The sequence below is a fragment of the Coturnix japonica genome, chromosome 4, assembly GCF_054131305.1.
Source record: "Coturnix japonica strain WE chromosome 4, WE-NBRP24, whole genome shotgun sequence".
NCBI classification, from domain to species: Eukaryota; Metazoa; Chordata; class Aves; order Galliformes; family Phasianidae; genus Coturnix; species Coturnix japonica.
The window spans coordinates 56064760-56077545 of record NC_140666.1 but is presented as its reverse complement, the minus strand read 5'-3'; the positions used below and the strand labels follow the sequence as shown (position 1 = coordinate 56077545).

Here is a 12786-nt window from a genome sequence, read left to right as displayed (position 1 = left end):
TGGGAAGTGTACTAATAATTTTTCATTCAGATAGGAATAAATATGCAAGGCATATTTCAATATCTTATGCTTGAGCTGGCATCCTTCTACACACATAGTGAAGTCAGAAGTTTAGGGTGCCAACTGAAGTAAGTCTTACAAATAAGCACTTAGGGAATGTTTATATAAACATGGTAAACAGAAGAGAAAAATATCGGTATGAATGCTAGTGGTCAGTCTTAAATTACTACTCTTCCAAGGACAGTTTTTATACTGGGATATAGGGCCATCATTATTTTTCCAACACTTTTCAGCTTGTGGTTAGAGATAATTTCCTCTCCACAGTAACCAAACAATCTGTTTAGCTGTATTGGGAAACTAATCTTGTTAGTAAATGATGAAAGGAAACAAGGCAAGGACCTATTTACCAATATTTTTCTATAGAAGAATTAAGTTTTTCCAAGGTCCCTCTTTTGTCCACACTGAGCAGCTTCTCTGCTCTGGGTGAAGTTTGCATAGCCTTGGTGCAATCTTGAAAATTAAAGCATGCATCAGTGTCTTTGAAAATAGATTTTAGTAACTATTTTTTTTATTTTTTTTTTTTTTTCTTCCTAGTGTTCTATTATTTAAAACAAGTAGATGTTTTGGTCAAATTTGATCACGACATTGAGATAATGAACAAGCTCAAAACAGATCAGCTGACTGCTCTGAAGAGACGACACTTGAAATTACTTAAAGGTACGATTCTTCATGTTCTCCCAAAATGAATCTTGGTCTATGCTTTAACGATCTGGGAAGCTACTACTCCAAGGTGGTGGTGATGAATAGACTTGAATTGAAAAAAAGCTGTTTGTATATATCAAATAAATATCTAATTATAACAAATTCAGATAACTAATTGAAAGCTTTGTCTTTATTGATTTTCATAAAATAATAAGTAAAACAAAGCATTGGGGAAAAAAAAAAATCCAGTTTTAGAGGAGTAACAGATGAAGAGATCCACTGCCAAATGAGAATAAGTACTTACCAGTGCAACTGAGTTAAATGCAATAAACGTGAGAATTCATGAACATCTGATTAAGCTGCACTCTATTCTTGTTGACAGAGAAGAAATAACTGTTTCCCTATTATCTCTGTTTGGAAAACCATTTATTAATGCCAAACTCAATAGCATCTCTACCAGGCAAAAACTATAACATCATTTGAATGATCAGTTACACATAAGAAAGTGACTATGAGGGCATAGAGAACAAAACTTCTTCCAACTTGCTGAAAAAATCCTTTTTGGTAAGTGTATCATAAGAATGATCAAAACAGTGGTACAGAACAACAACTAAAAGTGGATGGAAAGAAAAGTGAATAACTGAACTTCTCATGATCGCAGTGCTTAACAAATCTGGAAATAATATCTCCTCCTCCAAGCCATAGTCTCAGAAAGCTCTATTCTTTCTTTAAAGAAACAAATTCATTGAAATAAGCATTTAAGAACAGCATAGTTGATGCGTCCGTTAATATTTATTGTGAATAACTGCAACCGTACAAACTAAAAGTCTACTGAATGTAAAGAGGCTTTTAGACTACTTTCTAGGCTATTACTTTGAAGAAAAATATTATACACATTAGTTCATTTAAGAAATTACTTCTGAGACCAATGGCCTTGATCCAGGACTGTAAGAGTGATGATGTTATTGCATAACATTTAAGCAAGGGATACCTTATTCACTGTTCTCAAAGGGGTGCTGGTTTCCCAAGGACAGGTCAACTTGTTGTATAAGTATGATGAGAGTTCTGCATGTGGAAAACTCTTATCGTCTACATTAAATGTGGATAGTGCATAGAGTTGAAATCAAAGGTTTTAATTATTATTATCATAAGAAATTTTAAATGAATGAGCTTACATTCCTCATTACTGTTTCAACCTCAGCCACCACACAATCTGAAATCTTCTGAATAAAAATCATAAATGAAAATCATCTCAGCCATATTTGAAGATTACTGAGACAAGACATTACTAGCTGCCTGCATTAGCTGTTGCTTAGCTCTGCAGAGCCCATGTTTTATTTGGAAAAGCTAAGTATTATCTCAGTACCAACAATAATATAAGCTTACAGGGAAAATGCTGCTCTTTACAGAATGCATGACACAAGCAGTGGTGTCTAAAGTTCTTGCAGATGGAAGGAGTGGAATTTGGGACCCTGGAACGGGCTGAGAGGGGAAGTGAAAACCTAGGTAAACCCTGAAAACCCAGATAAACTGCTGTTTATTTGGATGTTTCAGCGTCCTTCATGCTAGGTACTGTTTTGATTTCAGTCATCTGCTCCTGGACTTTTCATTCAAATAGAGACATTCATTTATTTTTTTAAGGGCATTGCATTTTCTCCAATAAATGGAGGCCATGCCACAAGCAAAGCTAGCCAGCTTCTGCCTAAAATGTGCAGGTCACAGTTTTTATTGGCACTTGCTCTCTGATTTGGTTCCTGTAGCATATTAGCTACAAAAATTGCCTCGGCTATAATTATTTTCCAGCTAAGGACAAAAACAGATAAATCCAGGCAAAATGAAGCTACCAACAATCATCTGTAATGTTTTCTCCAGTGCTAGCTGTAAGTTTTGCTTTCCATTTTTCCAGAGATAACATAAATATCTGTTGAACTTGCCCATATCTTCTCCATCACCCCACTCTAGACACCACTGGAAATAAAGAAGCCACTTTCCTGGCTTTATTGATTGTTGAGATGACTCTGTTTCCTATTCTATGGTGGCTCTTTTGTTTGGTATGTGCTGAGTTTCAGTGTGAATAGGGCGGCTTTCATATGGTTTTGGAAGTATGTGACCAGCCTTGCAGTCTCAATGAAACAAACAGGTTTTTTAGTTTGTTTGTTTGTTTGGCTTATATTTCTGTAGATCTTTTCTGACCTAAAAATCTTCCTCTTTACAGCACTCTTCTACCTAAGAGACAGAAGATGGTTTTCTTATTCTCCAGTCATCCTGCAAAGTCCTGCATGAAATAAACTACTGCAACCTACAGGTATCATAGAAACATTTCAGTCAAGAGCGCAAGCTCCACTTTTGCCCCTATGCTTTTTATGCTAATATGCATGATTTAAGGAATGACAGCAAGGAGACTGGATAGCTTAAGGTGTAGTTGATTGGATGCTGATGGTCTAGCTGTTGTTTTGGTAGCTACTTTTATATATTGTAAAGGAATTGACCATGCAGCATCATTCTCCTGCTACCTCAACTTGTGGCTGAATCTAACAGCTTAACCCTGATGGTTTCAACCCTCCATTTAGCTCATTTGGTCAAATAAGGCTGGTGGTAACTGAAAGCTGTGACCAGCTGATGTCTATGTTGATGGTATGTGGAAATCCCCTTTGTGGACTCAGATCAAATTTTACTGATAAAATCTCACTATCATCTCCAAGCAAATTCCTCCAAAATAAATGCTAACTCAAGGCTCTGGGGCAACCACAGGTTTAAAGACAAAGAGGGTGTACTTGTCTCTTCCCTAGAAGTATTGTCTGTATGCCAGCAATGAAGTGAAAAGAAGCACATTTGTGTCAGCACCACCCAGGCTGTCAATAAGGAACTCCTGCCCTCAGAACTATCAAATCAAATTCATATGAACTTCCCACTCTTCCAAAACCACTTTCCCACAGGGAAGAAGAGATCACAAAATTAAACAGCATTCCCTTCTTCTCACATCTTTGTAATCTGCAAGCACTGTGCATGTCATAGTGTTCCCAGGAGGTTTCCTTAACCATAATGTCTCATCTCTGCAAACAAACAGCTGCTTCCCTTTTGCACAAGAGTTCTTGGAGACATACTTCACTTATCAGAACTAAACCACTGAAAAGCTGGTAAATAACCAAGTCCTGCTGGAAAGATGAAATCGTACTGTAGATAGATGGATTTGCTTAACCTATAAAATAATTCTGGAATAGCTGTTGTTTTGGCAAAATTCTAAAATGTAACAAAGTTTGATTGTTCTTGGCTTCTCCTAATTTGCTTACTTTGGGGCAATAGCTGACTTTCAATATGCATGTTGGTCTCATTACTGTTAAGTAAAATATACACACATGTATCTAAGAGAGGTTTGACCATTTACTGTCAGTGTTCCAAGGTTAGCTGAAGTCTGGACCTTTTACTTTCTCTGTGCTCCACTAATTGAGACCAAAGCTTATGCAAGACTTCCTTGGGGAACACAGGGTCTGAGGTTTTTACAGTCCACAAGGCTAAAATTCAAATATGAACCACAGCTGTTTGGATGGAAGTCCTGGACCTCTTCCTTTTGAACTATAGTGACCTGTTCAGCCTTGCCATCATGTGAAACTCTGAAATCCCTGCACAGCTGATGACTGGGATGTGAAAATTGCCTGCCAAGCAGACCTGGATAAAGTGATGGGTTTACAGTGCTCTGGGATTTGCAGGTGGAAGGACTGCTCTCACTTTCCTCTGCTAGCCTTTTCCCCTCCATTTCTGTACATATCATTTCTTTGTATATATGTGCAGATTTGATTCCACATTCACCATCCAACCAGATGAATTGATGTTCTTATTGAAGATGGTGAAGTTCTTCCCTTCTGCCAAGTACAGTTATTTTTATGAGTCCCCAGTAAGAGGTAAATTAAGATAAATAGGGTGTGGGATAAACTAGTCAATCAATTCAAATAGGGATAGACCTCCAGTGTCCTAACACTTCTTAAATACTTTGTCTTCACTTGGCGGTACTCTATCTTAATTGAGGACCTTAATTAAACCAGGACAAACAAGCATGGCCTTTTCCTACTGTGGACTGTCGTATGAAGATATTTGTGAAAGGGTGGAGTAAACATTTTTGCGGATCACACTGCAAGAGGAGACATATGGGAACACACTGTGATGAGAAAGGAAATCATTTGTTGCTCCAAAGACAATGTGATTGGCATTGTGAGCTCAGATGCATGCAGACAAGCAAGGTGAAAAATCAAGATTGAAGCAGAATGAAATGCTCCTTTCTTCAGTAAGTCAGCGGGAGTCATAAATACTTCTGTTTCAGCTAGGAAAGCTACAAAAATGAGCTAAATCATGATTCTGTTTCCATGCTAATGCACGCATTTTGAAGTAATATGCATAAAAGTGCCTTCCTTTTGGCATATCTGCAATGACATAAATATTCAGATATATACTAATAAGTAATTTTCAAGAAGTTCAAAATGATAGGCTGCATGACAGCTATTTAAGGGGACAGGCAGCCCACCTTCCAGTGCCCACAATGACTTGAATCAAGTTGTAGAAGAAGGTGCTTCTGGAAATCAATGGTGAATCTTACATTCCCTTGCATTTTGAATCCAAATTCATTATTTCATTAACACTATTAATTATATAACAATTAATCATATAATAATCATAAAAATAATTATATAATAACGATGTCCAAATGAATAATAAGCTTTTTCAATATTAATGACTGCCTAATAAACAAGGCAAAGGAGATCTTGATCTGGTTTGGTCTATCCTTACACATTCATTTTACTATGGCAAAGCACATTAAATAGTATGGAATGTATAAAAAAGGCACTATTCCATATCTATCGTTATCCTGAAAGTCTTTGTGTGTCCAAGGTAATAGGAATTCCCACATTCATGCTTACTATAAAATACAGCAAGCAAAAGCTACATAAATTCTGTTTAATATGGAAATAATTTTGCTGCATCTTTGGCTTTGTATGACATGGAAACTGGTGATTGTTTATGCTTTGCTACTTTTTTTGGTCTGCATTAAAATCCCACATGAGAAACAAATTTTTCTCTAGGAACAAAATGTTACTTTTTTGGGACTGCATTCTAATAAGTTGGGTAGTACGTCTGCTTCTTTTCAGCTGGGAAATTGCAATGCATATAAAATCCAGATGGATAGCACATGAGGCTGGAAGCAGCTTTGGCCAATCAGCCACGTCACTTGATTAAAAGAAACCTATAATAATTTAAGTAAAAATAGAACCCCAACAAAGTAACAGAGCACCAAACTGGCTGCAGCATGAGATTTCATCACAATTCTATTACTGATGTACTTTTGCTAATTGGCCCTTTCATACCTTATTGTAAATTAACATATTTGCATTAAGCATGCATGGAACTTGTGATTAATGCCCAAAATATCAGTGATGGAGGATACATGATAAGCAGTATGAGGGGGGAAATTCAACATCAGACTACAGAGGGCCACAAGGACCTATTGCTCTTAGGGCAATGGTGCACTTAAAGAACTCAGCTGAGAGTGTTGCCATGAGAAAACATTGACCCCGGCATGAGCCACACTAGTGAAGACCAGTACTTAGAATCATGGAATCACTCAGGTTAGAAAAGACCTTAACGGTCAAGTCCAACCACAATGTAACCATACTACCCCAAATCCATACTTTTTGTATGGAACTTGTATGTGTCTATCAGAAGGCAAGTAAGCACATATTAGCGCAATTACAAGGTCATTCTGCAGAAAAACTCCTGAGTATCCCATGAGATTCAGCAGACTTGTGGGCAAGTTTGTCTAAGGCAGCTTGTGAAGAAGTCACAGGCAGGACTTGCAGAGGGATGGAGCCACATCTGGAATCCCTATGGGCAATTGGAGGAATGTTTATTATTCTTTGTTTATTATTTTGAGTGTGTACTCTCCCTCTTCCTTTCTTTGTCTCTCTTTGTTATTTGTGTAATAAAATTCCTCTAGGCATACAAAGTAAGTAAGTCATCTGGAATTGTGCAGTTCCCTCTGCCAGGAAGCTGGAAAAGCCTCTCTCTCTCGTGCAGAGAAAAAAATATGGGCTCATCTCAAACACTGAGAAATTACAGAAACATTCACCATTTGCCTTTGAGTTATATTTACGTAGAAAAGAACTGTGGTAAATACATGTGCTTCTTCCTATGAAAAATAAAAAAGACTTTTATTCTGCCCAAGGTGATGTGTTTATTCAAAAGTTGTTGAGAAATAATTTGTACCATTCTAAAATCAAGCAGGCAAAATACATTAAAAAGGTCCAGTGACAAAGTATGGTTTTGGTTTTTTTTGCCAGTGTGTGCGGAGAAGGAAAAGGAAATAAGTAGAGAGGAGTGTCTTTATGGCCACATGGCTAGTGAAAATTTCTATTTATTCTTTGGGGAAAAAGCAAAGTAGCTGCATAGTTGATGGTTGGATAGGTGCCGGGACTATTTTTATTGGCAGGCAGCTCTGAGTGGCTGAAAGGTGGTCATTAACACCCTGACACAAAGTGCTGACAGGGCGATTATAAGATTAACACCCTATGTTATATTAACAGTGTCAAAAACTCCCTGTACCTGTCAGTGAGAAATAATGGCATGAAGGAAAACATTATAGACATGCTGAGATTTTAACATTGGAATACCATGCGGCTATTCATGTTTTGAAATTGATCTAAATATCTAGGTGACCTAATGAAGGCTCATAAAATAATGTGATTTAAATGGTAGCTTCACCAAATCAAAAAATGAAGGCAAAAGTGAAGATGCCCAGCTTGCTCACTCTGTTGTTGACACTTTTAGCCCTGGTCTCCCTGGCAGAGGGTCTCTCACAACTGCTGCCTTTTGGTAGAGTTATGGTTTGAGATCTCATAAATTTAGGATTTTACCTTAGGACTTGACAAAAACAGAGCTTTTCTGGAGAATATTATTACTGATGCAAATGGCAAAATTCAGCCTTGGTCTTCCTCCAAGATTGCTAGTCATCATAGGCTGGTTTTATCAGTGAGAGCCTTAGGACCATAAGGACTAATCTGCATTTAAAAAGTCTTTGCTCCATGTTCACTAGAACTGGAACAGCAAACCCTCTAGCATAGCTGTAGAGAGTGGCTGAGGGAAATGGAATTGTTCATTCTGGAGATGGGGAGGCTCAGGGAAGACCTAATCACTCTCCACAGCTGCCTGAAAGGAGGTTGTGGAGAGATGGGGGTCAGCCTCTTCTCCCTGGTATCAGTTATAGGATGAGAGCGAAGAGAAAAACACCCAATCAAGTGACCTTGCCAGGAGTTCTATCTCCTCTCTGACCACAAAGCCCCCCTGGGGAATGCAGTTCTTCTCTTCCAGACAGGTACCCGGAACTGGAGCATTAACACTTTAACTCCCAGTGCACTACATGATGTTATGATGGAATACCAGTAACCAAAAATCTTAAGACCATGACAATGTTGTATATGATGATACTACAGTCTATATCTTTTTGTCTGTAAGACTGATAAATAAAATGCAAATTAAATATCTGCATAATACTTTGGTTTCTAAACAATATAAAGACATGGTCAAATCACCCCATGTGCCAGGAAATGCTTCTGAGTTGCATAAGAAAGGTTTGATAGTTTGAAGTAAGTGGGATCCAGGGGGTTTACAGAATGTTGCAATGCCATCATACCTTATTGAAACCCCTTACTAGAAGAGTGTATGTAATTAACCTAGCATGTGTTACAAATGACTAAAGCTGCATCTGAAAAGTTCAAGTGTCTTGGAAATAGATCTAACAGAAACATTTAATAACTAAACAAGGATAAAGGATGGATTAATGGCTGCAGTTTAGTTTGGGGGCTACTGGAAGACAATGCCAAAATTCACAAGTACTTTCAGAGCTTCTATGAAATGAATACCATGCCTGAAGAAAACTGAGTATTTATTATAGCAACTGTTGAGAACTGCCAAAGGTAGGGAGTTTCCAATAAATAGGATTCTAGTTCTAGGATACTGGAACTACCCGTTAAAGTATTTGTATGTGTAATTTTATTACAGCATCTGCTTTGGCTGAAACCAAGGTCTCCAGGGCAATTTTGAACTTTCAAGTTGTCTGCAGAATGGAGTGTTTTCATCTAAATATCTTTTCTACTTCAAAAAATGAAAACTCTGACTTAATTCAGGGAAAATGATGTTTAATCATGTTTTACTAATGATATGCGTGCAGTTTTCCATGATGATGAGAGTCTCAAAATACTTTCTGAAATCTTAGAAATGCCTTTAGAGAGTTCTGGCATTTCACATATTTGAGTGATTTTTTTAATTTTTTTTTTTTTTTTTTTTTTTTCAAAACAAGGCAAAGTCAGAGCTAACAGGATAGTTGAGTATTCTGCGCTCGTAGTTATAGTCATACCATGTAGTCATTAAAAAGACACTCAAGTGGTGAGAATTCACATACACTGCAGTTTTCTGGGACTTCAAATAATATATAAAGGCTTTGTTTACCAAATGAATCTTGCTGTAGACTTTTAGCTGTAAACTGTGTAAGAATAATTTTAGCCATTCAGTGAATGTATAATTCACTCTGCTTTATTTTACCTTTCTTAGTAGCCCTGAGTGACTCTGTGGGAAATCCTGTGCCATGCTTAGGTATCTCTGGAAGTAAGCAAAACTCAGAGACACTGGCTCTTATACTGTTTCATAGAAAAGATTGCACAGCAGTCCTGTCTGCCAGGTGAGGCAGAAACAGGCTCCTCAAGTTCTGCTTGTTCCGGGAAGATTTAAGATGGGATTGTGGGTTTGGTAAAGCTAAACCCAGCAATCAGTGTGCTCCACAGCCTCACTGGCTCTGCATGCTGAATGGGAGCAGATCAACAAGTTCTATCTGCTAATCCTTATCCCTTTCTTTCTGAACATCTTCTGTGTGACAAGAAGAAAGCATGGGTCACATTCTGCCCTCATCCCTTCTGTCACAGTTGTAGATCAAGACACACTTCGTCAAAGCCTGTATGGCACTCAACAAAAAAAAGCCATAGCACAATGAAAGCCACCAAATAGTTAATAAACTATGAAATCATGTGTAGACATGAAAGTGGGAGGAGAAACACCCAAGACTGTGTTCACAAAGGAGTGAAGATGTAAGAGATGACCTTGCATGACCACTAAATAGATAACTTCATCAGGATGTGCTTGTTCCAGAACATTAACAGATTCTTGCATGTCTATCATGAAGGGACAGAAAATTTACTGTAGTTATTTGGAAGAATTTTTGAATGAGCAAGGTATATATTTATATAAAAATATTTATTATGTTTATTTATCTGTTATTATATTATACATACACACACACACATATATATACATATGTTTATATCTATATAAATATATAGACATATTTAGTGTTAATTTGGATTGTGGTGCTTATCTCTGGTAGGCAGTTTATGAACACTACCTAAGAGATTACTGCAGTCCTTAAACTCAAGTTTCCTGGCTTGGCTTTGCTGTCTTTTCTTACCAGGAAGAAAATGTGTGCTTAGCTGCTAAGATTTGTTCTCTTGCAATCCTTTGCAGCCCAGGGCTCCCAGAAAAGCCATTTTAAAATGGCAGGTGTAACTCTGCATTGTTTTAGCATCATGTGACAAGCAGTATATCATTTCAGCCTCTTTAAGAAAATAGCCATATATTGGATCTTTGCCTCTGACATACTGGTGAGTGATGTAAAACCCATCTACACTAGAAATAAAATATCCTGCTTTTCTAGAATAAGTAAATTTCCATTGCTGGGTATACACAAATTATGTCTCCTGCCACTCTGATATTATTCTTGAGGGACAACATACTTTACCAGCTAGTTACACTTTGTCCAGTAGAAGTACTGAGTTCATTTTGATTTATTTGATTTTATAACATAAGTAAAACTGAGAAACTTTTTCCTAGAAATGCTGTTCTGTGTTGCACAAGGTCACCCCTGTGCACTAAGAAAGCAGAGAAAGAAAGTGGACTGGATCCTGCAGTTTAACACTGAAAACTGTGCCTTTGTGCCCTCTTGTCCACTATGCTTTGCTTTCCTTAAAATATGCTAAGATAGATTTTAATGCACTTCTAGAGTAATACTCCTCTTTAAAAACACACTATGCACTAATAACTCAGAAACATTTATTTATAATTGTGTTAGGTGGATCAGTTTTGTTTTTCCCCTCTTTATTTTCCAGGCTATTTTAAGAACATAAGCAGAATGCTCTACTTGTCCTTTTTATACAGAAAAACCCTTACATTTATGAGTGACATCATGATGAATCTTAATAGCAACCAGAAATAGAAGAATTCCTGCTTGTACTACCACAGCTTTGGGATGAGTTAAAACTGGACAAACTACTGAATAGTGACTACTGTCAACAGCTGGCTTTTGCCAAACCTTCGCAGACTCAAAGTGGGAAGTTTACATCATTAAAAAAAATCCCACAAGTAGTGATGGCTGAAATTGAACCCCATCCACAGCACTGCTTGTCAGCACAGCAGTACTGGACACACCTCACATCAACATAAAATAATGACTTGTATACGTGCCTGTAGACCTCACCACCACATCACCATGCACTATGTTGAAGTCTGAGTTGTACAGACAGCAAAATACAGCCATACCTGGAGATGGAATGAGGTAAAGAGCCTGTGGTAGCTGTGTTGACTTTGTTGCTATTGTTGCCATTCGTTGATAACTTTTTGTCAAGATTTATGTCTGTTTAGAACAAAACAAGCATTGAAAGTTTTGAAGGGTTGCTTAATGGAGAGAACAAGTTTCAACTTTATTCCCTACTTTCATGCAATCAGAGGTTATGTTTATTTAGTAAGCTAACATTTATACAGATTATGCACTTTCAGTGCTCCCATGCCAAAAAATACATGACTAAAATGGGTCTTTCCATCACTCTTTCAGTTTTTGACCTATGATTGTTTTTACAGGAACTGGATCTTTTAAGCAATAGCCTCTGGTAGAGTAAGGGGAAAGCACAGCACCTTGTGCAATAATTTGCAAAAAGTGGTTTAGGCAAAAGGTTTTAAGCAAAATGCATTTGAATCACTCAGCTCTCCAGACTACCCCAAACACTGTTTGATTAGGATAATTGCCAGTGCCAGTGGGAAGGGTCATCAAGCAAAGCTAGATAGTAGTGGAGGTCATCAGTTAAGGAAGTATAACTTTTAAGCAGTGTGAAACTTTTAATTAATTAAGCCTCCCAACAAACTTCTCAAAGTCTTAAAAACAGTGAAGTGAGAATTATTAGAGACTGAGAATTGAGCTCCCAGATCAGTAAATAACTATTCAAGCCGCAAATATGCTTTTGCCGTATGTGCTGCTCGTTATTCTGCTCTTGACAATATTTGAAATGTTGCTATTTTGTTAGTAAGAAAGAAAGGTTTGACTCATTTTCATATAATGAAGTTTTTTTTAAAAACTCATTTTAAAAATCCACTCACAGAAAAAAAAAAAAAAAAAAGAAAAAAAAAGAAAAAAGAAAAAGAAAAAAAGGAAAATGATTTGCCACTGTCCTTTATGTTTTAGTGACTTGTCCTTAGTTATCAATTTCCAGCCTCATAAATGCCTTGTTTTTGTATCACTGTGTAGAAGCGGAACTGCGCCATGTGAACAAGTGCTAGAAATCTCTGATTGTGCTCAGTTGAGGCTCTTGCCTAGGAGATAAGAGTTTTCCTATGGAACCATTCAACAAAGCAAGACCATATGAAAAAGAAATGTCTTTCTGCTTTCCAGTATTTTTCCAGCTGAAAAGCAGTGACAAAGCTTAAGGATGTGATTTTATTTTCCCTCCACATTCTCACACTTTCTAAATGCTTTCCAACTGGCAAAACAGTCAGTGTTACTTTGTGTTCTTTCCTGCCTTCAGAAAGACAGTCTGAAATGCAGGAAAGCCCTGTTTGAAAACAGTCCTACTATTCCTTTATTTTGAACTATTCTTGGAGAAAGGGGTAGGATTTGTTTGTTTTTCTTTTCACAATAACAAAATGAAAATATTCAGAAACATTCTCCTCTGAAACACCTTTCTGAGCTTATCAGAAGTTTATCTTTAAGTTGCAGTTATTTCTAAC

General features: G+C 37.2%; 2 long non-coding RNA genes across 4 annotated transcripts in view; one reads left to right on the top strand and one right to left on the bottom strand.

Moving 5' to 3' along the window:
* LOC107313548 (uncharacterized) overlaps positions 1–6912 on the top strand; it is a 203486-nt gene extending 196574 nt beyond the window's left edge. Inside the window, exons 4-6 of one of the 2 annotated variants that reach the window (XR_014945887.1) lie at positions 595–717; positions 2918–3007; positions 4743–6912. This is a non-coding gene — a long non-coding RNA (uncharacterized LOC107313548). Of the gene's footprint in view, positions 1–594; positions 718–2917 lie in introns of both variants that reach the window. The other variant, XR_004307032.2, reaches the window with a different exon arrangement.
* The window catches only part of LOC107313549 (uncharacterized), a 112397-nt gene that overhangs the window by 9606 nt on the left and 90005 nt on the right, over positions 1–12786 (bottom strand). For both annotated transcript variants that reach the window (XR_001555056.2, XR_014945888.1), the window contains exon 2: positions 11329–11422. This is a non-coding gene — a long non-coding RNA (uncharacterized LOC107313549). The remainder of the gene's footprint in view (positions 1–11328; positions 11423–12786) is intronic.